At 40.8% G+C, this 24,596-nt stretch overlaps 2 long non-coding RNA genes across 10 annotated transcripts in view; one reads left to right on the top strand and one right to left on the bottom strand.

Annotated features, from left to right (window-relative positions):
* Positions 1-24,259, top strand: part of LOC114011833 (uncharacterized) — a 30,199-nt gene extending 5,940 nt beyond the window's left edge. For 2 of the 6 annotated variants that reach the window (XR_008748704.1, XR_003553929.2), the window contains exons 4-6: positions 776-1,014; positions 4,062-4,136; positions 6,354-8,194. This is a non-coding gene — a long non-coding RNA (uncharacterized LOC114011833). Of the gene's footprint in view, positions 1-775; positions 1,015-4,061; positions 4,137-6,353; positions 8,195-14,453; positions 14,593-24,135 lie in introns of those variants that run through there. The other 4 variants (XR_008748706.1, XR_008748705.1, XR_008748708.1 and 1 more) reach the window with 4 other exon arrangements.
* On the bottom strand, positions 907-24,137 carry LOC114011834 (uncharacterized). 4 transcript variants are annotated; one of them, XR_008748712.1, is made up of 5 exons: positions 9,288-14,456; positions 2,670-2,884; positions 2,475-2,563; positions 1,652-1,895; positions 907-996 (listed from the first exon to the last, which is right to left on the bottom strand). It is a non-coding gene; the product is annotated as an uncharacterized LOC114011834 (long non-coding RNA). The 4 variants fall into 4 exon arrangements; XR_008748711.1 differs by lacking the exon at positions 907-996 and adding an exon at positions 17,171-24,137 and having other exon boundaries at positions 1,014-1,895; positions 9,288-12,175; XR_008748709.1 differs by lacking the exon at positions 907-996 and having other exon boundaries at positions 1,014-1,895.
* Positions 24,260-24,596: the final 337 nt, after the last annotated feature.

Raw genomic sequence — 24,596 nt, 5'->3', positions numbered from 1 at the left:
TCATCACCTGATACCTACTAAAAGGCACTATTATCAAATGGCTGTCTAGCTCACAGAAAGAGTATGTTGCAACCATTTGAATGTAAAGATGTCTGTTACTTACAGGAGGAGGAAGGACAATCCTTGCTGTAGTTAAGAAAGATAAGCAATTTGCACAATGGTGCTGCTGATGACATGACTAAATATAGAGCACATGCTCGTTCCTGATCTGGAATGTTTTCAGTTGAACCACACGGTCCTCAGAAATCAGGAGAGCTAGACACAAAGAACGGTGGCAGGAGTCAGAAGATACGTACAAAAGTTAAGCAACCCATCTGCAAGACCGGACCCATTTCCAGCCTAAGTACTTTCCAGGACAGTATTAATACATACTGCTTGCAATGCCAAATAAACCTGGAATAGAACAGGAAAGGTATTGTCACAAGAGATTGTGGTTTATCTTTTAATTAATAAGCACTGACATGAAATGAAACGTATCTTGCATTTTGTGCACAGGGCTATTTATGCTGTGGGGAAAGTAATGGCAAAGTTTAGACGAAATAAGATTTCTAAAGCCTATTTCTCTTGCAATAGATTGAGACGTTTCCCTAAATTTCCATGGATCTAGTGTCAGGCAACAGAATTCTATGAGTACAGAGATAAATATAGCTCATAAAGTAAGAAGGATTAAATAATGGTAAATCTATTGTTGAGGGAATTCCAAATACGGAAAAAGGAATTATTCATTTTCCTGGCCACTGGAAAGAATATAAACAAGTTCAAATTGTATCCACAGTTCCTTTGAGGAAGATATGGAGCATGGCAGACATTGTACAAGAATAGTTTTCAGGCTAAATGTATCACTATGCAGTATGATCTGACTGATGAGTGCACACACGGATCAGCTGAGACTGTTAACACTGCTGAGCAAGACAGATGGGAAAATGACATTGAGAAGGCAACGCTCGTGCTGCATAACAAATCCAGACTTCTCCTTCCAAAACATGCTGAACTCTTCTAGGAGTAAGAAAAATGGTAATTATCTTTAGTTAAAAGCTTTTCTTTTCCAAACTACTGTCAATATTTAAAAATGTGTTTATGCTGAAAGTACCTTTTGTGTAAGCCCGAAGATATCTTCAAAACAATTTTATTTTCCTTATAAATCTCCTTCTTTTTTAAAGATACCCTACTGATTTACCTTTTAGATGCTAATATCTGAATATATGCAATTACCTCTCTCACCTGAATATCCTATTGCCCTACAGATTTATATTTCAGGAATCAAGTCAAGCTTGTCCCCGAAATGCACAAAAATGCATGGAAAAGCAAAAATGTATGAATACATTTCCTAATGACTACATCAATTTACAATTTTCTGTCACACAAGCTTTTATGATTACTATATTTAACACAGTCCTATCGCTGCTTCTCTTTTTCTCTTTCGCATTTCACAAAGTCCCAATGATTTACTTACCTAACACCTAGAATCCTTATCCTAAGACATATTTGGTAATCAGTAATTAAACTAAATAACAAATAGTTATAATTTTATCATTACACATTTCATCATTCTAAACATTCTAAACACAAGAGTTAAATGGCTGCATGGCGTTCAAGTTATTTGTAGAAGGGAGAAATACAAAAAAACCAATTATGTGCCAGAATTACTTACAGGATCATTTCCAGAAATTTAACTAAGATTTTTATAATGAACAGCTGAAGGTCTTTATCCTACTTTTTTGGCCAAGGACACTGTAGGCCTGGTATCACTGAGAAACCCTCATTGTTTCTTCAATTCTTCAACATTTATGTACCTGTGACTATCAACATTTGGTTTGTTTTAAGGCAGACACTTGAAGTCAGTCCCATGTTTATGAACACAAACGGGCTCGCTGTCACCCCATAGCCATGGGCACCTGAATATGAAGAGGAGATGCTTTTTTAAGAAACGGGACAAATGGCAAGATTGACATCTCTGACCTTTAAAATTTTTAAAATTTTAAAAGCGTTAAATTTTTAAATCAAACTGTTGAATTCTCTGAGGTTTCCTCACAGATTATGCACTTTACTCCTTTCCCCAACATGAGATGTCTCACTTCTGTATTCCCATCAAAGCTTTTTTCCCCAGTGTTGAGTGCACTGTCCTGTGTAATAGCCCATGACTGGTATTACCCTTTTCCAGCACCTCTGGCAACTGCCATTACTGTATTTGCCTTTTTTTTTGCAACTACATACTGCACTCAGGGCAAACAGAATGTCGCATATTCCCAATAATCTTCACGTAGTCATTTTTTCTAAAGAAATTAAAGACCCCTGAGTTCGCTATCCAGGCTCCTCCTGAAGTTTGTACCTTGTTGGCTTTGCAAAGCCCAAAACTTCACCTTGGAGTCCCCTTAATAACAATCCCCACACAAAAAGCCAGCCAAGATTAAATTTTAGCATCTTCTGCCCTGTCTTTTCAGAGATGTGATTTTCTCAGTAGGCTTATAACTCACCGAGGTTTCAGCCCTCTTCCTAAATAAGCTTGTGCCAGGCAGAGCAACCTCTTTGCACTGTGGTCTCCCAGTTCTTCTTTCAAAGACTCCTATGCAGAAGAGGCAAAGATTTTGGTTATCTGCTTGTCTCCAGAAGGAGATAACTGAGGGTTAACCAGGCTCCTCGATTTTTTTGGTAACATGAAGTGTACATACCTCAGAGTAGGTTTTCAGTATCCTACTTCTTTCCTGTTTCTTCCTGCTTTCTGCTACAACCCTAGCAAGTGTGCCTTCTTTCCAGTCCTCCACATCTGTTTTTGCCTCTTCCTATGCTGGACTCAGGTCCTTCCATGGTTTTCCAATCTCCTGCTATACATCTGCATCCCCTCCGCTACTGGTTTTGATGCTTTGCAACAGCAATCAGTCAGTTTCTAAAGACAACGTGATAAAGCATCTGTATGTGAGCATGACATGGCCAGTAGCTATAGTAACAGAAAAGCATACTTTAAACAAAAAAGAAAAAAAATATCTAAGCAATATCATTAATCTTTCCCACTCATCCCCAAATATTGCAGGCTTCCATAAATATCCTCCTGCATATCCTCACCTAATTGAATCTCCCCCTAGCCCAAAACAGGGTGACACAGAAATAAAACTTTCTTTGCCTGGTTTAAGGAGGAAAATAAATAAATAATCACATACAACAAAAGTAGAAAGAAAAGATCATTGCTCTCCCAGAAAAAGAAAAAATAAATCTGTAAGTTACAAATTCAGGATAAGTGAAATTGTCACTATACCAGTTCTGCCTTAACTTCTGATATGAGTTCAGCCATAGGATCCTTGCGGGCTGTGAAATTAATGTTCCCTTTTTATTGTCTTGTTCTCTTAGTAATCTTCCCTTCCTGCAGTAAACCATCAGCATGACCAGTGCCTCTCAGTGTGCAAGTCAGTTCAATCTCAGATATAATGGGGCTGAATAGTTACTCCTATTCCTCAAAAAGATGGATGGGATGCAGATGTGTGGCTGTTACTTTGGTGTTACAAATTGGCCTTCGGGCAGCACTGCCCAAAGGCTTCTCACAGGTCTGAGGCTAGCATTGCTGCCTGGCTGCACCATCCTCCACCCGCAATCCCCAAATCCCGGGCAGGCAGGTGGATTCCCAGGGATGGGAGCCAGCCCTGGGAAGGAAGATTACAGCTGAGCCTCCCTGCCTGCTGGGCACACACACCAGGCTCCTGTAATGCAGCTCCCGCCTCAGGCTGCTCTGTGGGAACTGCCGGGGTGCGCATCCCCAGGGAGTCCTAGGAGCAGTTTGGGAGGTTAGCAAAGGTTTGAGAGAGGACATTTTCCCCAGCACGGTGCTGTGCTGTCTAAAGACATCTGTTCAGATCCCAAAGTAGCAAGGCCACGTGCTGATGCTGGCAACCCAGCTCACAATTGCACAAACCTGGAGAGCAATTTCTAATAATAGCATAAGTAACTTACAGATACAAAAAGAAGAACCTTCTGCAAGTTCTTGAGACAAGCTCTTGAATCTGACTGGACTGAATCAAGGTATTAAAGAAAAGATGCTTTTTTTAACCCTCATCTATTCTTCATTCCTCCAGAGCCTGTGTAGGTGGACTTCCACAGAAAATACCACAATAAGACTCAGTGCCTCAGCTTACTTTACCACTAAAAAGGTGAGCAGCAGGGTGCAAAACATTGTTCAGTAAATTAATGCACTTATACATGTGTCACACCTTTTCATTCCTGCTTTTTAATATATGCATGTTGAAATGGATAAGCGATACAGACACGATTCTTACAAAAAAGATGTCTAGTGAGTTTCATTATTTAATATAAATTAAAGGAAATGAAACCTTCATTTACTGCAGTATTACCTTTCAAAAAATTATATTCTTATTTGAGACTTCCTTTCTTGAGGGAGTAAGGCTATTCCATGTATCTTTTAAATAGATTTGTTACTACTCACAATAAAGCCCACCTGAAATAGATTTCCTTTTAATCAGTGAAGTAAGTAACCCTGCAATTAAGGAAAGAGAATTATGTATTTCAGCAAGTTATAGCCTGATATTTATCAGACTGGAATATTATACCTGATTCAGTTTTATACATTGACATCTCTCCATTGTTATTGATTAATGGTTAAAACTCTCTAAGGCTGTTAAAAACACTGTTGTAAATAAGTTTTATTATTTAGATACCTAATGGATTCAGTCTTTACAAATGATGAATTATATCCCACTTCCTAATTACAGAGCCCTCTGAAACCTAATTTAAATAGTAGCTAAGTAGATTAAATACAAAAAAGGAACAAAAGCAAGGCAGTTTGAAAATGATAAATCTATGGCTTTTTCTCAGCCCTCTATAGTTTTTCCACAGACTGTTTTGTAAAGTATCATCTTTCTCAATACCTTATTAGATCACTGTAATCTGGATTTAAATATTGATTCATTCAGTTTCAATGTGAATCATAATGTGAAAATTTAATAAAAAACAACTCTAATTGTTCTTCAGAGACTTACCGATAATTACTCCCGTATCATCTCAATCAAGGAGATGCCTTTCACATTCTGTTTTTCAAGCATATCCTTTCTATGTTTCTTTTGGGCACTGCATATTTCTCAAATCAGTATTTCATTCACTGAGATGTTGATGACTGCCTTAACAACATATCACATAGGGGTTACACTTGATAAAATTGGAACTGTATTCTGTCAACAATAATTATGTGGGTGTTTTGCTCATTTCCTGCTATAGCTGTCCCATGGCAACAGTGCAAAAGCAGTATACTCATTTTTTAAATACATAAATGACTCCTTAAATGACACATTTCTGGCTCAGGTTTGGCAAAAGCATGGTGAAAACAAAGACTTTTTTGAGAAATTATCACAACTACTTCCATTATATGCAAACCTGGAGGGAATGTGCTAATTCCCTAGTGGAGGATGCAGCTTTGCTGTAGTAGTAGCAGTGGTGGCCTGAGGCATTTCCAGAGATTGATAATGAGCTAGCATTTTCACTTCTGGCCATTCTCTCCACTTTCTGGTGAGTTTCCCAAGAAATGTCTCAATCAAAGGTCATTATTCCAATTAACCCTGCTTTTAGGGTTGTTGCTGCTAAAGCAAATCAGATAAAATCACATGAAAAAATCCACTTTTTGTCATGTTCGTCCTTCTGGAGTGCTGAAAAAACAGCTGATGGTATTGATGTATTGTCATATACACTCTGGAACAGAATTAGTTCGGTACATGGGAAATCAGCTTTGCAATTTTCAATGGTAGTTGTTTTGAGAAAATTTACTTTTCTAAGATTGTTTCTTATAAATAAATCAAGATGAAGATAAATAGGTATTGTACATACAGTTCATAAAGCACTTACAAGATGAGTTAGGATATTGCAGGCTTTTACCCTTGGTTCTGTGAACATCTAAGTTCCAATGTAATAAGACCTGCAAGTGCACCTACAAGTCCAGCCATTCGAATATTAGCTTCACTGAGAAAATTACCAAAATGATACTATTATGGCTATTTTTTTTATTAATATGAGCACCCTGACTAAACTTGTTTCATTTAAGCTGATGCTAATGTAATGAGAAACATCTGGAGATTAACAAAGTGGATGAGATTCAGGCTGGATTTTTAGAAGAAACTGTTTAATAATCCACCATATGTCCCTGGAAGCATCCTTTCTTTTGTTTTTAACATTCCAGAGGGATTTTAAGAACAAAATGTAGTACTAGCCAAGTGTAATATATATAGATATATGTAAGATACGCATATTTAAGATGTGACTATAATAGAATTCAGTGCACAACTGTTCTGCTCTAGGGGAAAGAAACACAACTCAAAGTAGGGCAACATATAATGACAAGCGATATATTGGTATATTGACAGAGCCCAATGTGCCTGGAATATCAAGAGTGAATCGTGAACCTTACTTTAGCCACTTCTCAATTGTCTTTTGTATCATCACATGGATATAAAGGAAACCGTGAGTGTTTGCTATCAGCATCTGATTAACCACTGAATTCTAACCATAGTTTTGGAACAAAGAACAATTTTATTTGATGCCAGCCATTGTGCGTAGCAGTGAAACAGCACAGTTTCCATTAGAGGAGGGTGAATTTTAATTCCGATAAGATCTGGGGATGAAATGTTAACTTAAGCTAAATGAATATTCATATAGGAAAGTGAAAATAGGTGTCAAGGACTTGCTGCACTTAAGTCCTTGGTTACATGAAAACTGTACACCATTCGACAAAACAACACTGTTTCTAATGATTACTTTCCCCATATAATTTATTCATCTATTCCAGAGCAGTGTTTCGGGGCTTAATGAGTATTTGTAAAGCTCTGGCTGAAATGCACACTCTAAATGCAAAACATTATGCCATTTACAATGAATGAAGTAGCGTAGATTACTGGTTCAAAAAAGCCACTAAAGCTCATCAACATGTGCATTTGAAGGGTGTATTACTTCACCAGTTAGGAAAGCCCCCTGTTAATGTCCTATCCAGTTGAAAGGCTAAGTGTGCTTCCTTCCCTCTGAATCCACTCTGAAGTGCAGAGAGAAAGGAAAAGTTGTGTAACTTTGTCTCTTCTCTTATTTTCACCCCATTTCACCCTTATTTTCCCCATATGGGGCGATCCTGTGTGACATCTCAAAGAACATCTCAGAGAACAAATAAATAAAACTAAGTAGTAATAGCACTCCCTTTGGAAACAGCTTTTTTTCACTTCTGAAAAATGAAAGCTCTCTTACTGACATGGTCCTTATCCATGTGTCCTATATCCTTATGACACCTTATGGACAAGATCTCTGTGTTCTGTGATTTCAAGCACTTTTATCATTATCACTAACATCAAGGAGAGGGTGCTGGAATGCCAGGAGTGTTGAGCTCTTTCAGCCCATCTCTACCACACTGGCACCCTGTTGAAGTCACCTGTTGTTCCCTGCATGGCCATGTTTCTCCTTGGAAGATTACTTTTCTGAAATACAGATTTCTAAAATGACACACAACGGACTTCTATAAGCAGAAGCAGCAAACAAGATGATCTCATGTTGCCATGTGCTCTCTGCTTGGTGATGTGATTCTCTTGCCCGTTGTTGCAAGACCACTGCATCTGTTAAAGATCCTGTATGCTTCTTTAACTAGTTAAATGTCTATCCGGGGGAAAAAAAAAAGATTTCCAAAATGGTAATTTGCTTAAACTCTGATTTTTTTTCATCCTTTGCACTGTGATAGTTGCATTATCACTAATGATAAAACCTGATGCAACATTAGTGATGGTGAAAATTCCACTAATTCTAGAGAAAATCCAAGACGTTATAAGACCAGGTTTTAGTATGAAAAGAGGAATGTCAGGCACACTAAAGACTGTGGAATTAAGTAGTCCTGCTTCCCGTGTTAACTAACTGTTGCCCGCCTTATTTCTACATCTTGCTGCCTACAATAAATGAGAAGTCAGGAAAGGCAAAACCTTGGCTTTTAACATCTTACACCTTTCTGCCCCTTAGTTGATCTCTCCCACACCTGTAAATGGTGGCTGTTTCTACAGTGGCTCTTCCTTTCCTCATACGTGGCCTCCACTGCATCTTTGGACAAGGGAGAGGGTGCAGTTTATATTACATGCATCAATGCCAATGTAGCAAAAAAAATAAAGCTGTCAATGGTTCATGGCAGCCTCACGGGCAGAGAGGGATACAAATTATTGTTACATTCTTGTTATTGAAAAGCCAAGTCATTTTTCCTCATTAGCTAGGTATAGTAACTAGTTTGGCTAAAATATAATCTAATAACCAGGGGTCAGTGTGGAGCCTGCATTCTGTGAGGAAGGAAAAGTAAGAAATAGCAAAAAACTTGCCCAGGAGAACCATGACAGGAGTTTCAGATTATACCAGTTTCCTTAGCAGTACTGTATATGCAGATAATATTTATAGAAACTAGCATCTATCAGAAAGAGGCATTAAGTTAATTAAAATGTGTTGTAGCCTAAGATTACATTTTATTAATTCCTGTTTGCAAAAAGGTCATGTCTAATGATTTCCTCTTGGAGTTACTGGTTTTTGCAATTGGACCATTTAAGGTTTGGATTCTTGTTCTGCTTGTGAAGTTATTCAGGTTCTTGCAAACACAAGTGCCAATTCCCTGACCTTTCAGTGTTCTTTTTAAGTTTTTGCCCCAGTGGGATTCTCTTTTTCCTCAAGGGAAAACAGCTGTGCATACAACATCAGGAATTGTAATTGATTTTGCATCAGTCCAGAATAAAAGCCATGCATCCAGAGAACCAATATACTCCAGCATTCCAAATACCCAGGATAAATTACTGTAACAGCCCAATATGGTTCTCAGCTGTATCGTTGCTGCTTTACCACAGCTGTGACAAACACACAATTTCTTGTGAATACTTAATGTTCAATTACACTGCAAATGCATATTAAAGCATGTGTGACATTTTACAGAAAATCATGAATTCAAAGTATTCTAGACAAATGAGTTGTGAATTAAAAAATAACTACCACCTTCACTTTAATTCCTTGGGGATTGGGAATTTGCATTAAAATCTCATCTTTTAAAATATTTTGGAAGCCTGCAGAAACTCTGTGGAGAACATCAGAGTGGTGAGATGGATAGGCAGAGACACAAAGATGTGACCGATCTATCTGTTTAAATGCAAGGCAACGGTTTGTCGGGAACCTGTTCAGAATACATGTGTTTAGTATTACTAGTTGCAGTAGCATGTAACACACAGCACGTTCCACCCTTCCAAGTAATATTAATAAGTCTCAAACCCTTCTAAGTAATATTAATTAACCACATTACTGACCTGAGTTCACAGAGCGATCAAACCACAGGGAGTTAACCAATTCAACACTAGTCAGTGCTGGAGGGGGGGAAATAATAAAAGCCCGAGTTTCCCTGAAGTTCTTTTTCTTTTCATCCTGACTTCAACAAGTCGATGTGTAGTTTATCTCATCTGCTGTACAGACAGCACGATTAGTCTTTCTAGAGTTAGGAGAACCAAAATTACGTCCAGTCCTGGAGAACGCTATAGTGCATGCTTAACTTTACATAGATTCAGCCTTTGAAGTCAACGAGGACGTTCACCCAGGTAACACAAGGTGTGCACACACGTGCCAATAGCATCAGGGGCTCACAGTCTCAATTGTCTCCCAGTATAGGAAAGGACTCAGTGACTTATTTCTGTTCTCCCACAAGAAAATCAGTGCCATGCGTCTTTCAAAACATTGGTCATGGCTGGCAGAGGTATCAAGTGCATGGGGGAGGAATTTTGGAACTTCACACCTATTTTGCATGCCTTAAAAATTACTCCGTTAAATTCCTCGTTATTTTGGGCACGCCTAGCACCTCTGGTGATTGAAGGCTTTTTCTGGTACCAGCATGTGCTGTGGGTTCTGTATCCAGGGTTCATTCTTGTGGGTGACTTTAAAGATGCAGTTTCCTCAAATTGAGACACAAGCTTAGCTGTCCCTAGCGCTCAATGTGATATATGTTGGCACAACAAGTGCAAATACCTGTAATCATGTCTCACAAGGGGTGCCTCATATTCTAGAGCAAAGGGCAGGTACATAGTGAAAAGCGAGGAAAGTGCTTTCAGACAAGAAGGGGGGGGGGCAGGATGGCAAATGCAGCTCCTCCCTAAAAGGAGGAGGATTCAGGCAGATTTTCAAAATTCTTTGAATTTTTCTAGTTTTACATGTCATGAATTTGTTCTACAATTTGAAAGTTCTCTTGTTTTCACATTTGCCTAAGCAGGAACACCACTCCTAGCACCTGCTTTTGAGCTGTTGCAGGAGAGTCTCTCAGTGAAAGTAGCTGTCATCTAAATGGCAGCAAATCAATGTCAGAAAACTCTTGTTGATCAGCTTCCTGCTTTCCCATTCCCTGAAGCAATGAGCTTTGAAAGGCTTCTTCAAGGAACAAGAAAATTCAGGTGCATACCAAAGGCCAGTCAATGTTTTCTAGAAAATTTTAAGCTTAAGTATCTACCAAGTCTTTGTTCACATAAAGAAATATCAATGTAACTAAATCTGTACAGCAGCTCACTTGGTGAAGTGGTATCCTCCTCCTGTGGGAGCATGTCAAATTATTTAAGACAGTCTAAAAAAACAGATGTATTGTTTTTACCAAGAGCAGAGGCACACGACCAAGGAGGATCTGGTTATGACTGCAACACAATCTACAGCTGAGGCAAGCCAAGGGCACAGTTGCAACTTGTTACCCTTCCCATTTGGTCAGCGTGCCCATGCCAGCAGCATAGCAATGGGGAAAAGATCTGAGGGCTAAGAAGCATCTCTACTTTACCTGCAAGTGACAAAACCTGCTGTTCTTTCCCCAGGCCCCTTGTGTGGCATTTCTCAGTCCTTGCAGGTGACCTGAGGCACTCAAATATTTCTCTTTCCACCTGCCAGTGACCTAAATTCTCTCCTGCCTTATCCCCTTAGCTGACCTGAAGTAAATCCTGCCTTCAGACTTGATCTATACTTTGAAGAAGCCTCCAAAAACAATACAGTTGCAAAATGGTACAATTGTTACCTGCAGATAAGGCTCGGTCCATTCTACAAAGCTTTGATGACACAGCATGTCAGCTAAAGAATGTGAAAAAAATTCTGCATCTTTTCCTATATGTCTACATCGGTAATATTACAGAACACTTTGTTGGCTGACTTTATGGCTTTCAGGAACCCAGCAGGGAAATAAACCCAGCAGAAGAACATCCCTCTGTCACATGGTGTGTCTTCAGTATGGCCCTCTTCTATCCTGGCTGCACCAGCGCAAACTAATAATACCCACAAATGTGAGATATGCTGGTTTTATAACAGCATTCCAGTGGGAGTAATTGTAACTGGTTTTAAGTCAGAACTTGGCAGGTTTAGGAAAGAGACTGAATGCTTTGTACCTGTGATAGCAGTAGGCTGGATGCAATGATCCAAGAGGTCCTAGATTTCAAAGTAAAAAAGAAAATGAAAGCACGAAAGTCCTGCAGAAAAAGAGCTGAACCTCAGAAAGAACAACAGCAGAAAGAGGTTAGTTATACATTAGCCAACACGCGTGCTCCTACGTGGCTGCCGTGGCTGGATTGCTGAAGCTCCCGGAGAGAAGTGCATGATCCAGCAGAGCCAGGGCGGTCACTGCCACATAATGGCTCCTTTGCCACGGAGAATAAGAACATATTACAGAGCAAGAAAGACAAAATGGAAAAGATTTAAAAAGCAACCCTTGTCCTTCCCCACTCCATTTCCAAGATACATAGCAACCTTGGAAAAAGAGAGAGAAGGAAGATAATCTTTTCAGGATTAGCAATTCCTAGCAGCAGGGAGACTGAGCAGGCTATTGCTTGTGGTACTACAGTAACCAGACACCTTAACTGTAACCAAGGTGCCACTGACAATGTGCCATGAAAACGTGCTGAGATCATTCCTATTTGGAAGAGTATATGCCTTTAAAAAGACAAGCTAGACAAAAAGCAAGAAAAGAGACGGAAAGTAACTTACCTAAAATGTGAGTTACCATTCAGAAGCAAATGCAGCCTCCTGGGTGTATGTAAGGCCAATGCTCTGGCTGACTCTTTTGACTGACTTCCCTTCCTTCTACCTCCAGTTCTTCAAACCAAAACCCATTTGGTGGAAGTCCACTTCACCCAGGTTTTGGTGGCTCTCGGGACCCAGGGGTAGACACAGAACAGTGCAGAACCTGTGAGCCAAGGAGCAATATGCAGATTGTGCAGCAGAGGGTATAACATGAACCCAACCTTTGTAGGAAACGGGATCTGGCAGATTCCCAGGGAAGAGCTGCACAATGTTTGCTGAGCTCTAACTGTATTCCACAGCCCTGGAGGTGGAAGAGGGAAGAGAATAGTGCATTCATTCTGAGAAGCAATGGTTTCCCACATCCTAAAAACCTGCTTGGAGACTTGGGAAATTCTGCAAGGTGGGGAGAAGTTACCCACTGTGAACAAGTAATATTTCTGCTGTTTCCACTGAAAAGGGAACTCACCTCCTTGCTGCCTTTCTGCAACTTGCCCTGTCATTTCTGCCAAAATTTCAAATCTCAAGTTGAAAAGAATTAGGTGCAACTTTCATAGCTGCACTACGGCCACCTACAATTGCTAGTGTCTCTGAAGTGGGATAACACTGTTCCTATGTGGGTAGGAGAGAAATTCAGCTATAAAAGAATGGTTACACTGTGGATTATTTGTGAAGTTTGTTTGGGCTTTACTAAAATTGCTTTGTAAAACACTTTGATTTGCATTTGGTGGCATTTTTCATCTAACAGTTTCATTGACATAAATATTTAGCATACCCCTGCCAAAAAAAATGACAAAAAATTAACATGCAAAGCAAACAGCAAAGGACCAATTCAAATCCTCTTGGAATTTCCCTAAGAATCAAAAGCCACTTGGAGTAAACATTTGCCAGCTCAACAATTTGAAACGTCCTATACACATCTCTCTAATAGCCTCTGCAATAACTGACAGAGCATAATACATAGGAAAGATGCCAGCACATCACAAATATGAGGCTGTTGAGGGGATTAAGCATAATCCTGTCCCACCAATGAATAAAGAAAGTAAGAAATGGAACTGTGTTGTGTTGAATAGCACTGAGGCAAAGATACACTTACGACAAGCTTTGGGGTTTTTTTTTGCACAACAGAGCTTCACTGAGAAGGTCATGCATGAATTCTGAAAAAAATGGCATTATTACTGAGGAATGCCAGGCAAAGCAGGAAATAATCTTTAATTAATTTGTGAGGAACTTTCGTTTGGCAGACAGAGTCTGCCAAATAAAGACAGAACAGTAGCTTTCTTATTAAGCTGATAAAATCGACCAAAAGTGAAGAAATCCCATAGTTCAGAAGCATTAGAACAATGGATTTTTACTAGGAGACGTAATAGAAATCCACAGGGAATCCTGGCAACACTCATTGGGTGTTTTGTCCTGAAATCAAAGGTATTTGTGACAGAAATGTAAAGAAAGAATCTTAACATTTTCTGCTCTTCTAGACGTTGACTCAGTATTTGATCTCAGACACTATAAAGTGCAAGTAGATTCAAACTTTTTCATTAATTCTAACAGTTCCAAGTACCATACTTTGTTTTTTCTTATTGGTATTACTGCCTTTGTAATTCTATTTCCAATTGCCACCTCCATCTCCCACCAGCTTGCACAAGTATTAAGAGATATTTTTGTCATTTGTAAAATGCAGGAAGAACTGGAGATAATAGGCACTTCATAAATGTAATGTGTTATTTTAGTGAAACTGGGACAAATCGCTCATTTCAAACATAATTGGCTACAATGGAAAAACTGGAGCATCTGTGGAAAACTGGGACATGGTACATGTGAGGTGCTAATATTTATCGTAATGTGGCAGATTTGTCTCTGTTCATAGGAGCTCACCCCTAAATTTAGGAGTGCGAGCAAAAGAGTGTTAAAAGAATTTCATCTTTATTTGAAAATGTTTCCTGGGAACAGGAAGCAATTCAGCAAATCGATGTGTTTATTTTTCACATCCACAAGCCAAAATTTAAATCTTGCTTAAGCCTGAAGGGAAACAAGTTGGGCAATTTCAGCATAATCCCTGCAGAAATGTATTCTCTTCACATGAACACCGCTCAGCACAGTAGCAGCTCTGTGCAGGAGAAGCCTCACGCTGAAACATAAGCGCTGCTACAGTTTATGTTAAGAAGGAGAGTCTTTATTGGCAACCTTTATAATAATATCCTAAATAAATTCATAAATAATCTTAGCATATTGACATCCTGTAAAGGAAATGTGGAAAACTTGCCTAGGAGCTGCCCACATTAATCTTCATTCTATCCTGTACTGGCGTTTTTCCCAGTTTCCTATGCCCAGAGTTCACAATATCTGTTTTTAAAGGAACACACTGATCCTTATAGAGCAGAGCCCAGAATGCCTGACTTTCTACTAGTTCTAATTTTTACACCCTCTTTCCCTATAACAAGTAGGTTTTGAAGTGCAGCTTCTAACGAGCCAATGGAAAATGGACTTTATGTGAAAAAACTTGGCGTGCAGATCAGATGACTAAAGAATGTGGATTTATTGCACCACCGGGCCTTATGGAAACAGAATAATATAAAGTAGCGGTGTGCAGTGAAGCTAAAGCTTACGGTGCAGTCTCACTAATGTACATCACCACTAGCCAACAGCTTTTTATCGTGGGCTTTAACTACCCAGGAGCTAGTGTCCTAGTCAAAGGCACAGGTCTGTTCTCAGCCACAGTCTGCAAACTCCTTGCCATGACCAAGCAGTAGTTTTGCCTTGTGAAGCAGATTTGATGCAGACAAGAGACTCCTCTGACTGAGAAAGGCAGAGGTGAGATCAGCGCCAGGCAGCTGATGGCTGCTGTGCAGACATACTCATAAAAAAAGTTGCTGGAAAAATAAAATACTGCGTGCTGTGAGACAAGGAGGTTCAAGGCTTTCGGTGCAACAAACCACTTCGCTCATCCAGGAAACGGCCACAGCAAAACACTTCTAGTGTGCATGCAGATCTACTGGTGATACAGAGCTCCTGTTGTCATCAGAAAAACATCCTCCCTCTCAGTGAAACAAGCTGTCTAGGCAACAGCTCAAGTTGCCGGTGTACCTGTTTCACATGTGGACCTTTACCATCACTTTAGGAGCCCATCAAAGTTCATCCCTCTGCAGAACTCAACGTGAACATGCCACTAGAGCTCATTATATAGGTCTGACTCGTCTGTGTCTACAAGCGGCCAAAGAGTGCTGGCACCTGGGCCTGGGAGAAGACTGCTCTGGGGTATCTGTCCTGATGGTGCCCAGTACGAAGCCCCCAGCTCTCCTTCTGCTATAGTCTTCCACCTGTGCAGTGCTGAGTCTTCTACCTTTCAAAGCTTAGTGCATCACATTTAAAAAGACATTAGCAGGACTGGAACATGGCTGGCTCCTCCAGCAAACACTGCAGAAGGCAGGCAGGCAGACTGCATCTCCTTGAAAGCCCTGGCGAAGGGGGCAGGGCTTGCTGAGGTGTCCTGTTCAGAAGATGTCATCATCACGTTCTCTAATTGCAGAGACTGTGTCGCCACGTCAGAGGAAGAGGTCATACAAAGTCTGGGTTTGGTGAATGTATGTAAAACTAGAGGGACAATCAATGGTATGTCTGAGTAAGCCTACCTGTGACTACCCCAAAATGTCTCTCCCAGATCTTACTTAATGTAGATATCATCTTGATATCGTAATATTCTACATTATCAAGGCCACCTAAGCCCTTTTGTCCACCCACAGCAAATATTTTGTCCTTTACAAACACCAGCCCATGATTCTTCCTTGCTTCAATCATAGGACGCAGCTCAGTCCACATTTCTACTTAATGGTGATGGTGTGAATTCATTTGGGGTCACCAGGCACCTTCTGAGATGAATACATCGTTTCCATACTAATCAGTTCCAAGGTTAGCAAAGGATACTGCCTGCTGTTCTTGCTTATCCAAGCCAATCTACTGAAATTAAGTCAGTTTACCTGCTGGCCTACATGAGATGCATTCAGTATATTCTGTAACGATCCATGATGCTAGCCCCTGGGAAACTCTTACACAGCGGGAGAAAAAACTAGTATTTTCTAAAGCTTTTCTAAGCAAAGTTCCCCTGCTGCAAGGCGGTTACCCTATAGCTCTTGTAGCATACGGCATTCACATTATATACTGCGCTGATGGAGACACAACACTAGCAGGTTTTCTAGGTCAAGTTTTGTACACTTTCAGCACAGCTACCGTGGTTTTAGTCTGGTAAATTTGAAAGAAGAGTTTATCCCTCACTGATACTGTGAGGATGTGAGAACAACGCGCGATGACCACATAAATTAAATACAATGCATCTTTTATGTACTGGAGATCAAGAATATCCTTGTTTCTAACATTGTGAAGTTTTCCCTGTGATGCGTGAACATAATTCCCACTGATATCTGTGATGTGATCCGTGCCCCAATTCCCATTATCCTGGCACGCCGCGCTCAGTGGCAGGGGACACAGAAGACAAAGACAACAATAAAAGAGACATTATTAAGGCAGGTAAAACTTCCCACAAGAGTAAGTCTTAAAATATGTATGTTAGATGAATGGAAACAGAACCCATTTGCCTGAGGTTGCCTTTATTACTCGACTAAAAAGACATCTAGGAAAAAAAGATATTTCCACTGCCTTGGCAAGACACACAGCCTGCATCTGCTCCCTGAGCACACTCCTTCACAGCTTTCCTTCGCTTTTATACAAACACCGTGCTCTGGTCTAGCCAAAGTTTCACCCCCTACAGTCTAGCCAAAGTTTCACCCCCTACAGCTGATCCAATTTGCAGTTCGGCTGTAGCAGTTGTGCACAGGGGAGTAAAGATACCACAGCCAGGCTGCTCCTACCATCTCTCCCGCTCCTCCTCCCACCTGCCTGGGCTTGCATGAAGGACAAGCTGCTAGAGGAGATTGGGGCCCCGTGGTGGAGAACTTCATGTCAAGGGCATTTGCTGGCAAAGCCCAATGCCCCCAGTGTCATCATGAAATGAAGGTGTCACAGCCCGGTGCACGTCACTGTATTTTGGGCATTGCTTTGAGATGGGATATACAATGCAGTAGTACCAACCCTGCATATTCAAACTTGGGTCAGTCCCTACAAGCAACAATAATAATTTAAGAAATCTTTTGATTAAAAATATAAATACCTGGGATTCTTTGTTTTCTGGGCATTCTCTTTTCCGGGCCCTGGGTTCATGCTCTCGGGTCTCTAGCCACCCTGGTGAGAACTGGAAGCATTTCATTTTCAGACAAAATCTGGCAGCCTGGCCTGATCACATGACTCAGTGCCACTAAGAAAGAAGAGGGGCGAGGGGGGAGAAGGGTATGAAATACATAATAAAGCATGAAAACTAGCAATATCCAATGCAGGACTATATTCCACAAAGTTAACAGCCAAAATTACTCTCTAAGAACTACTCTAACACAGCAGAAAGCAAAGTTTAACAAAACCCCTCAGGTTTCTGTTTTACTTGCAGACAAAAATGGCAGATTCTGGCAGGGAGAAAGGCCAGGCAGGGACCTTTGCTTTACCTGTCACTTGTCATTTTTCAGAACATCTTTGTTACTGCAGCACTGAAATTTTGCAGCAGTGAAATTCCAGTGTATGGGAACCGGGACCAAGGGTAAAGAGAAGCACGTATCGAAGGAAGCTCGTGAAAGAGCTGCCAAACACACGCAAAGTAGCTCCAGAGTTTATTTTGCTCTACTCTCATCCCAACCATGCAGTAAATATACAAAACACAGGAAAGATATCTTATGATTGAACGCTGGCCTGGGGACATCTGAGTTCAGTTCCCAAATATTTCATGAACTTTCAGACTCAGTTGTCATCTTACAAATATACAAAGGAAAATAATGTTTCCTTTCTTGCACTCTTGTTCTGCCCTTTTTCTTCATATTGTGAATCTGTCTCTTAATTTATATGAACTACTTTGCAAAAGGAAGCTCTGATCTCAGCAGGGGCCCGTTGCTGCTGCGATACCAAATAATAACTGGTGAGAAATCTGAACCAAAGCCCACCTCAAACCTTTGCAAAAGTTCAGCTCTGGACCTGCCTTTAGGAGCAAGAACGTTTCTGCTGCAAATGGACTGCTCCCTCGGAGCCAGCTGCGCGCAGACATCCCACGGTTCCTATTCGAGCAACCTCTAGCTTTTTGACTAAAATACTTAAACAAATCTAAAAATACAGTAAGGAATAAATCACTGCCTGAAATTCTGCCTTCCCTCCCCTTGAATCCTAAGCCTTTTATTCTGAAATGGACAAATGGCAAAAGCAACAACGAAAGGGTGATTATTAATCTTTGATCCTGAGTCACTTTCTCTTACAGAGCCCTATTCTTCATCTCAGGAAGCACGATACAAGCGCACTCCCACAGCCTGATTAAAGGTCCAGGTATGGGGTCACACAGTGCACAAAGAGCTGCACTTTCAGAGCGCCATGTGTATTTAATGTCTGACTAAACACAAGTAAGATAAAGAACGAAATAATGAACATTCCTAATGATTGCCATAACTGTGAAACCGCCACAGAGCTGCTTGAGGTAATTGTGGCAAGCACTTTGTAGAGTTGCTTTTTAAGCAAGAAATGACCAAATCTGTTTTCCAGAATGTTAGGCTGGGTGATTACAAAACAGAACTTGCTGAGAATGCCAAATTGTTGGAAAATGGCACCGTGCCCTTCTCAACAGAAAACAGCAAAATGGACCTAGGTTTTACTGTCTCACCAGAAAGCTAAGGAATCGGAACTGAAAGCAGCCTGGGTCAGGTAGCTGACAACTGGGATTTCAGGTTTGTCGGCAAAGAAATGCCTAGGAGAAGGGTCAGAGGTTACACCTGGAGACTTCGAAGATAATGACAAAGTTCAGATAGGCATCAAACCCATCTGGTGCCTCAGAAAGCACATCATCATCAAATCCAGTTCTGAGGAGAACAGCTTGGCTTAAAATGCAAAATTCATTACTTCCTAGGGAAGATGCTCAGTCCAGCTCTCCCTCTATTTCTTCTTATCCTAATGGAACAATAAGAAAGAAGAAATATTTAAAAAATTATATCAAATCTGAATTTTAAAAAGACTTCACACACAAACCAGCTGTTGCAGGAGCCCCACACAATCCCAGCTGACTAAAACAGCAACCCACCTGCGAGCTCGTACAACCGTTCCCTGCAAAAATTACTTTTATGACAATGACTTTTCTACAAGGGATTTGCAGCTCTCTGAAAAGCGCTGAAATTGCAAATGACAACAAAATTGTCTCTGCCTGAGAGCAGGCAGCACGGGGAGAGCAGCAGTCTCACAGCCAGCTCACTTTGGGAACGGCATCCAAGTCCCGCTGCCCCGCATCGGGCAGGAGCCTCCCTTTTCAGCGACACAAAGGAGGACGGGTGAGCATGAAATCCACTTTGAGCACTGCTCACTCCACATAGCCAAGTCTAAAGGCTCCTTTGGCTTGGCCACCACGAGGGGCTGCATTTTGATGTTCAAACTGTCAGAAAATACCTTTTTTCTTTCCCCTGTACCATTCATAGGATTTTTATGTCCTAAGTCACCTTAGGAATCAGCTTAAGAACTTGATTCTCACTATCCAGAGTTTATAGAGTTTCCAAGAGGGAAACAGCTGTAAAGATTATGGGAAATTGGTAGCTTTACTGTTAATCTACAAGTCCCTCGAGCTCTTTGCCTCCTTAGCCGGATATGAAAAAGCAAATTTCTTCTATAAACTCATACTTTACACTCATACGTAACACTACCAAATGTTTAAGGTGATAATCAGGAAAGAACCGGCAAAACATTAGGACAAACTCAACAGTTCGTATGCATTTTACTGGATCTAACAGCAATTCAGGATGTATCAAGGACTCTGCTCAGTTCATTAGCCAGTGAGCACCCTTCTAACTAATCTAAACATAGAGGCTTAATCTAAACATAAAGGCTTACTCATCTACTCTGTCAATAGGTTTGTTTAATCTCTTAAAGAAATTTTGATTAGATGGAATACAAAGGGAGGAGTTTGCAACCATTTAATAACCGAAACAAAATTAAAAGTGTATGCTATTTTATTAAACCTGGACTTAGTCAAAGGTATTCTAGGAAGTCCTAAAGTATAAAAATATATTGGCTATTAGATACTATAGGAGCTGTTGTGCTGAAAACTACATGAGTAGAAGAAAAGATTCTGTGACCTTGTTTCTGCATGTACCTGTAAAAAAACCAAAGCCAACCAAATCCCAAACAGTCTCTATTTGTGCAGGTTTATGAAAAGCCACAGATCTATAAAGCTCTGGAAACCCTTGCTCTCATCTTGCTGCATATTAGGCATCTATTTCACATTCAAACTTCACTTACAGCAATAAGCAGCCAGTACAGTTCATGTTCTGCGTGACCCACAGACTACAGTCAAATACACTGTTTTAAAAAACGGGTGTCGAGGACACTTGTCAGTATGCTAGAAAAAAGCAGAACCATCACTGATAATCCAGACACTGTAAAATCCCTATGTATTTTGTATAATCATTACTGTAAAATAAGAACTGAACTAAAGACAGTAATAGCTACCAAAGATTAAGCACAGGTATTTCAGTCTGGTGGCTCTGCATTATTTTATTCTCACCATTTTCTAATTTTTAGTTTCTAAAAAAGCTGCTGCATCCATCTACTGTACTGGAAAATTCAGTAGGATGAATGGTTCTAAATTTAGGATGCAGGACACTGCAGCTGCAATAAGATTTCGGAAGTGGAAGGCATAGTAGATACATGGCATATTTAGATAAGACGACTATTTTTAGTGAAAACAAAGCTCGGTTTTGGCTACTCTAGCAAGTGCATTAATTTGGCTAATCAGTTCAGATACACACTATCCCAGAGCTCATTCTCACCTACAAGATACTGCATGCTGTGTCCCCTTCTCCCTATTTGTCTTCTAAAAACTCAGGTAAACTGAAGGTAAAGCAGGAGGAGAGTAATCAAACTTGTCACATCGCATTGCTGCTACCCCGTCCTAAGCAGCCGGTAGCAGGTATTTGGAGACAGGCCAGCGACCTGTCTAGTCCACTACACCCTGACATAGTACAGCCATGCTCTCCCATCATTTTCTCTTCTCTCACCCAACTGCTTTTTCTTGGTCTGCTCCAAATGGATCAAATTATCTGCTGGTCTATTTCTGCCAACTTCAGCATTTTGTTGTACCAGGAGATAACACAGTCTACTATATCTCTTCCACTTCTTTCAAGCTTAAAACATTGCTCCATGACTGGATCGTTTTTCATCCTTTTTTTATTTTTCCTAGCAACTTCTCTCCATTTACATCCATTCCTCCTTTAAACACATCTCGTCTTCAAAGCAATCCACGCTGCTTTCTTAGGCCTAAGCCTGGCTTCTGTTGGATCTCATTTTGACACATACTTGCCTTGTCATTTTAGATAGCAAGTTTTCTGTCGCGTGGAAACAGATCATTGACTGCACCAAGCGAAGTGGCAGTTTTAAAATCAAGAGTCCAGGCTTGCAAGTCAGGAACTATCAGGCACATGCTTTAAAAAATTTAGCATCAGATTTTGTTGATAAGAGATTTTTAATACATTTCAGTGACAAGGAGTCATTTTGATCAAGATCTGAGTGTAGGGTTTTTTTGTAAGATTGAAACAGATTTTCATTAAGAAAGCGCACACAAGTTAAGGTTAATTACTTCCAAGCTAATCCATTCTAATTTCTCCGAATAAAAGTTTAAAAATTTTGGGGGAGCAGAAATTGGCAGTAATATCTTTCAAGTACTGCTGTAACCCTGGTGTCCGGCCAGGAAAGACTAGGGAGCAGTGACTCTACTAGGACAGTTCTAATTGTCTGGTATAATTGGGATCTGGGCATCTGCAGCGGAGCAGTAGTTTGGAGCTCCTCTGACAGCATGCAACTCAGCAGGTTGAGTTACATGGTTAAAAATGAAGCAAACTCTGGGTGCTGATGAGCTCAGTCCACATACACCTTATCCCCAGAGAACTCCAGCCTGCAACTCCACAGCGTTTAGACCCAGCTCAGAAGAGCCTGGAGGAGCCTCAGTGAAGCTGGTTCCTGCAGACCTGACGGACTGGCTGTACCATACACAAATGCACATGCATCTCCAGATTATACTCTCAGGCGGACCAGTGCAATGGTGCTGATTTCAATAGACTTACAGCAGCCAGTATGGGGACAAGCACCTTTATCAGTAGCGTGATGAAATTTATATAAACTCCTTGAAATTTTGCAAAGGTTCCACGGTCATATCAATTATGTCTCGAAGAAACTTGAAACCCAATAACTGAAATTAGGCACCATTTACTATTTTTATCCCTTAATCCTGCTAAGATCCCAGAAGAGTTCCTGTGCTGTATTTTAATTTCTCTTACAGTATTTCAGTGTATATTTTGATGGAAGAATTAAGCTACCAGAGGCATCCTCTCCTAGCTTATTACACCAACACTGCTCTCTTGTGGCAGACACTTAAAGTGAAATATTGATCTGTGCTCTAGGTACCACAGCTTAGCTGTAATACAATCCAGTTGGCAAAGGGTATATACAAAGCAAATCACCAATAAAAATGGATGCGCAGGTTTTTGATAGATAGAAGAGAAAAAAAAAAGCAACAACAGATTATTAGGTTTGCCTTCTCAGACATGAAATATTCAGGTGTTCATCCCCATGTCTGTATCAATGCCAAGGTTTTGCACAGAACATGCTACTATTGCAATTCTCTTTTCCAATCTCTTCTACTGAGATACATTCATCAAATCAAACCTAACAACCATTCTGCACATTTTCAAATCCCTTTCAGAAATTCAAATCTCACTCCTCAAAACAAAACATCATTGCTTCTATCATTTACTCCTCACAGTTATCTGATGGTTTGAATTCACCTTTTATTTGTAAGTCAGCCACTGCCGTGTTTTTTTCCTCAAAATCAGTAAAAATTATTGTTTCACAGGCATGATTCATACTAGCAAGCTAGTGGAGATAGTAAACAGCTTTAAGCATTAATTTTCTCGATTTGAAGAGTATCAATGAGGACACAAATTCAATAAGCAGGACTCCTCCGTGGCCGAGTGACTAAAAAGTACATGCCTACAAATGGGAAAGAGATTCCCAGGTTGCCATTCATAGTTAGGTATCGAAAGCATCTAAATCACCCCCAGTTTCTATGGATTTTTATCTTCAGGGGCTCTGAGAATACCACTGATGCCCGAATGGAGCAAAGCTTCCCTGGATAAACAGCAGCCAGCAGGTTTGCTACTTTTTTCCTTTGCACATTAAAAATCTCACACACACACCCCCCAATAACGGTTTTCTTCATCACGGCAGGAAAAGAATGCCTTGTGCACAGCATGCACTACAGCCATTAAAAGGGCAAATATCCCTCGAACACGCATGCACAAACACACACCACATAGAAGTCTGACACGTGATTATAGCTATAATCACAAGACATTCATTTCAAACAGACACGCAGTGCTGGTGACACTCCACTGCAGCAGACTCGTGGCACCAAGGTGAATCCCTAATAAAGGGCCACGCTGGCATCAGCAGAACTAAGGCAATCCACAAGGGGGGAAGAGTCAGCCAAGCATATATGCTCCAGTGTGATAACTCACGGGATCATTATTGGTTTGGGGGCTTTAATGCCATTCCATACATTCATGTACTGATCAGATGTGGGTAGGTGGGATCACCAGTAGAAGCAGGTGTTGGTTTTTTACTGCGCAATGGCTTGCCCTTCCCGTCCTCTGCCTTTGCCCTCCTGAATGCACAATTTGACTTGCAGAATTCAAAGCTGCTTTACATTTGTTAATGGAAAACAGGGCCCTCTCCGTGCAAACCTGCTGCTCTGGCCAACAGGTATTTTGTCACTCCGGTCTCATGCTCAAAGACTGCTCTTCCAGCTTTCGGGCATTCTACAACCACGCCCTATCCATAGAAAGGATTTGCATACTCTGCACCTTTGGCAAGCAAGTTAATTGGGCAGTTTCCCCTGGGCAGCCCCTAGGAATTGAACCTTTCTGTCCACTCAGCTTTTCTGGTAAGGTCATGACAGCAATGTCAGTGCTTGTTTATCCTTCCCGTAACTTCTGCTCTGTGTAACACCAACAGACACCTGCTGCCAAGGCCAAGAACCGCAATGACAGTACCCAGCCCTCAACAGCTACCACGGGGGACTGAAGAGCCAGGGAACTCACTGGCCAAACACACCCCGTGAACCCCCGCAAGGAAAGACCAGCAGCACTACCCTTGCTCTGAAGCTCCGGGAAGGTGACCCAGTTGAAGGACAATGTCTCTCACGGAAACCCTGCCCCCTCCAAGCGTACACAGCTTTCCAAACTCATCGCCTAAAGATGCACATCCTTAAAAAAGGGTCCCAGGCTAAGACTGATTTTGCTTTGCCAGTGACAACCTGCCGTATGACAGTACACAGGCGTCCGATATTTCACTCAATTGTCATGTTTTGATTGCATCTGTCACACACTGGTAGATCTTTAGGTTGAGCAATATGATGAGCTTTTAGATTTCCTTTCTTACAGCTTCATACTGTATGCCTCTACAGGAATGAACTT

Source organism: Falco peregrinus, chromosome 9 (genome assembly GCF_023634155.1).
Source record: "Falco peregrinus isolate bFalPer1 chromosome 9, bFalPer1.pri, whole genome shotgun sequence".
NCBI lineage: Eukaryota > Metazoa > Chordata > Aves > Falconiformes > Falconidae > Falco > Falco peregrinus.
Note: the sequence above shows the minus strand (reverse complement) of the source record. Positions and strands in the feature narration are given on the sequence as shown.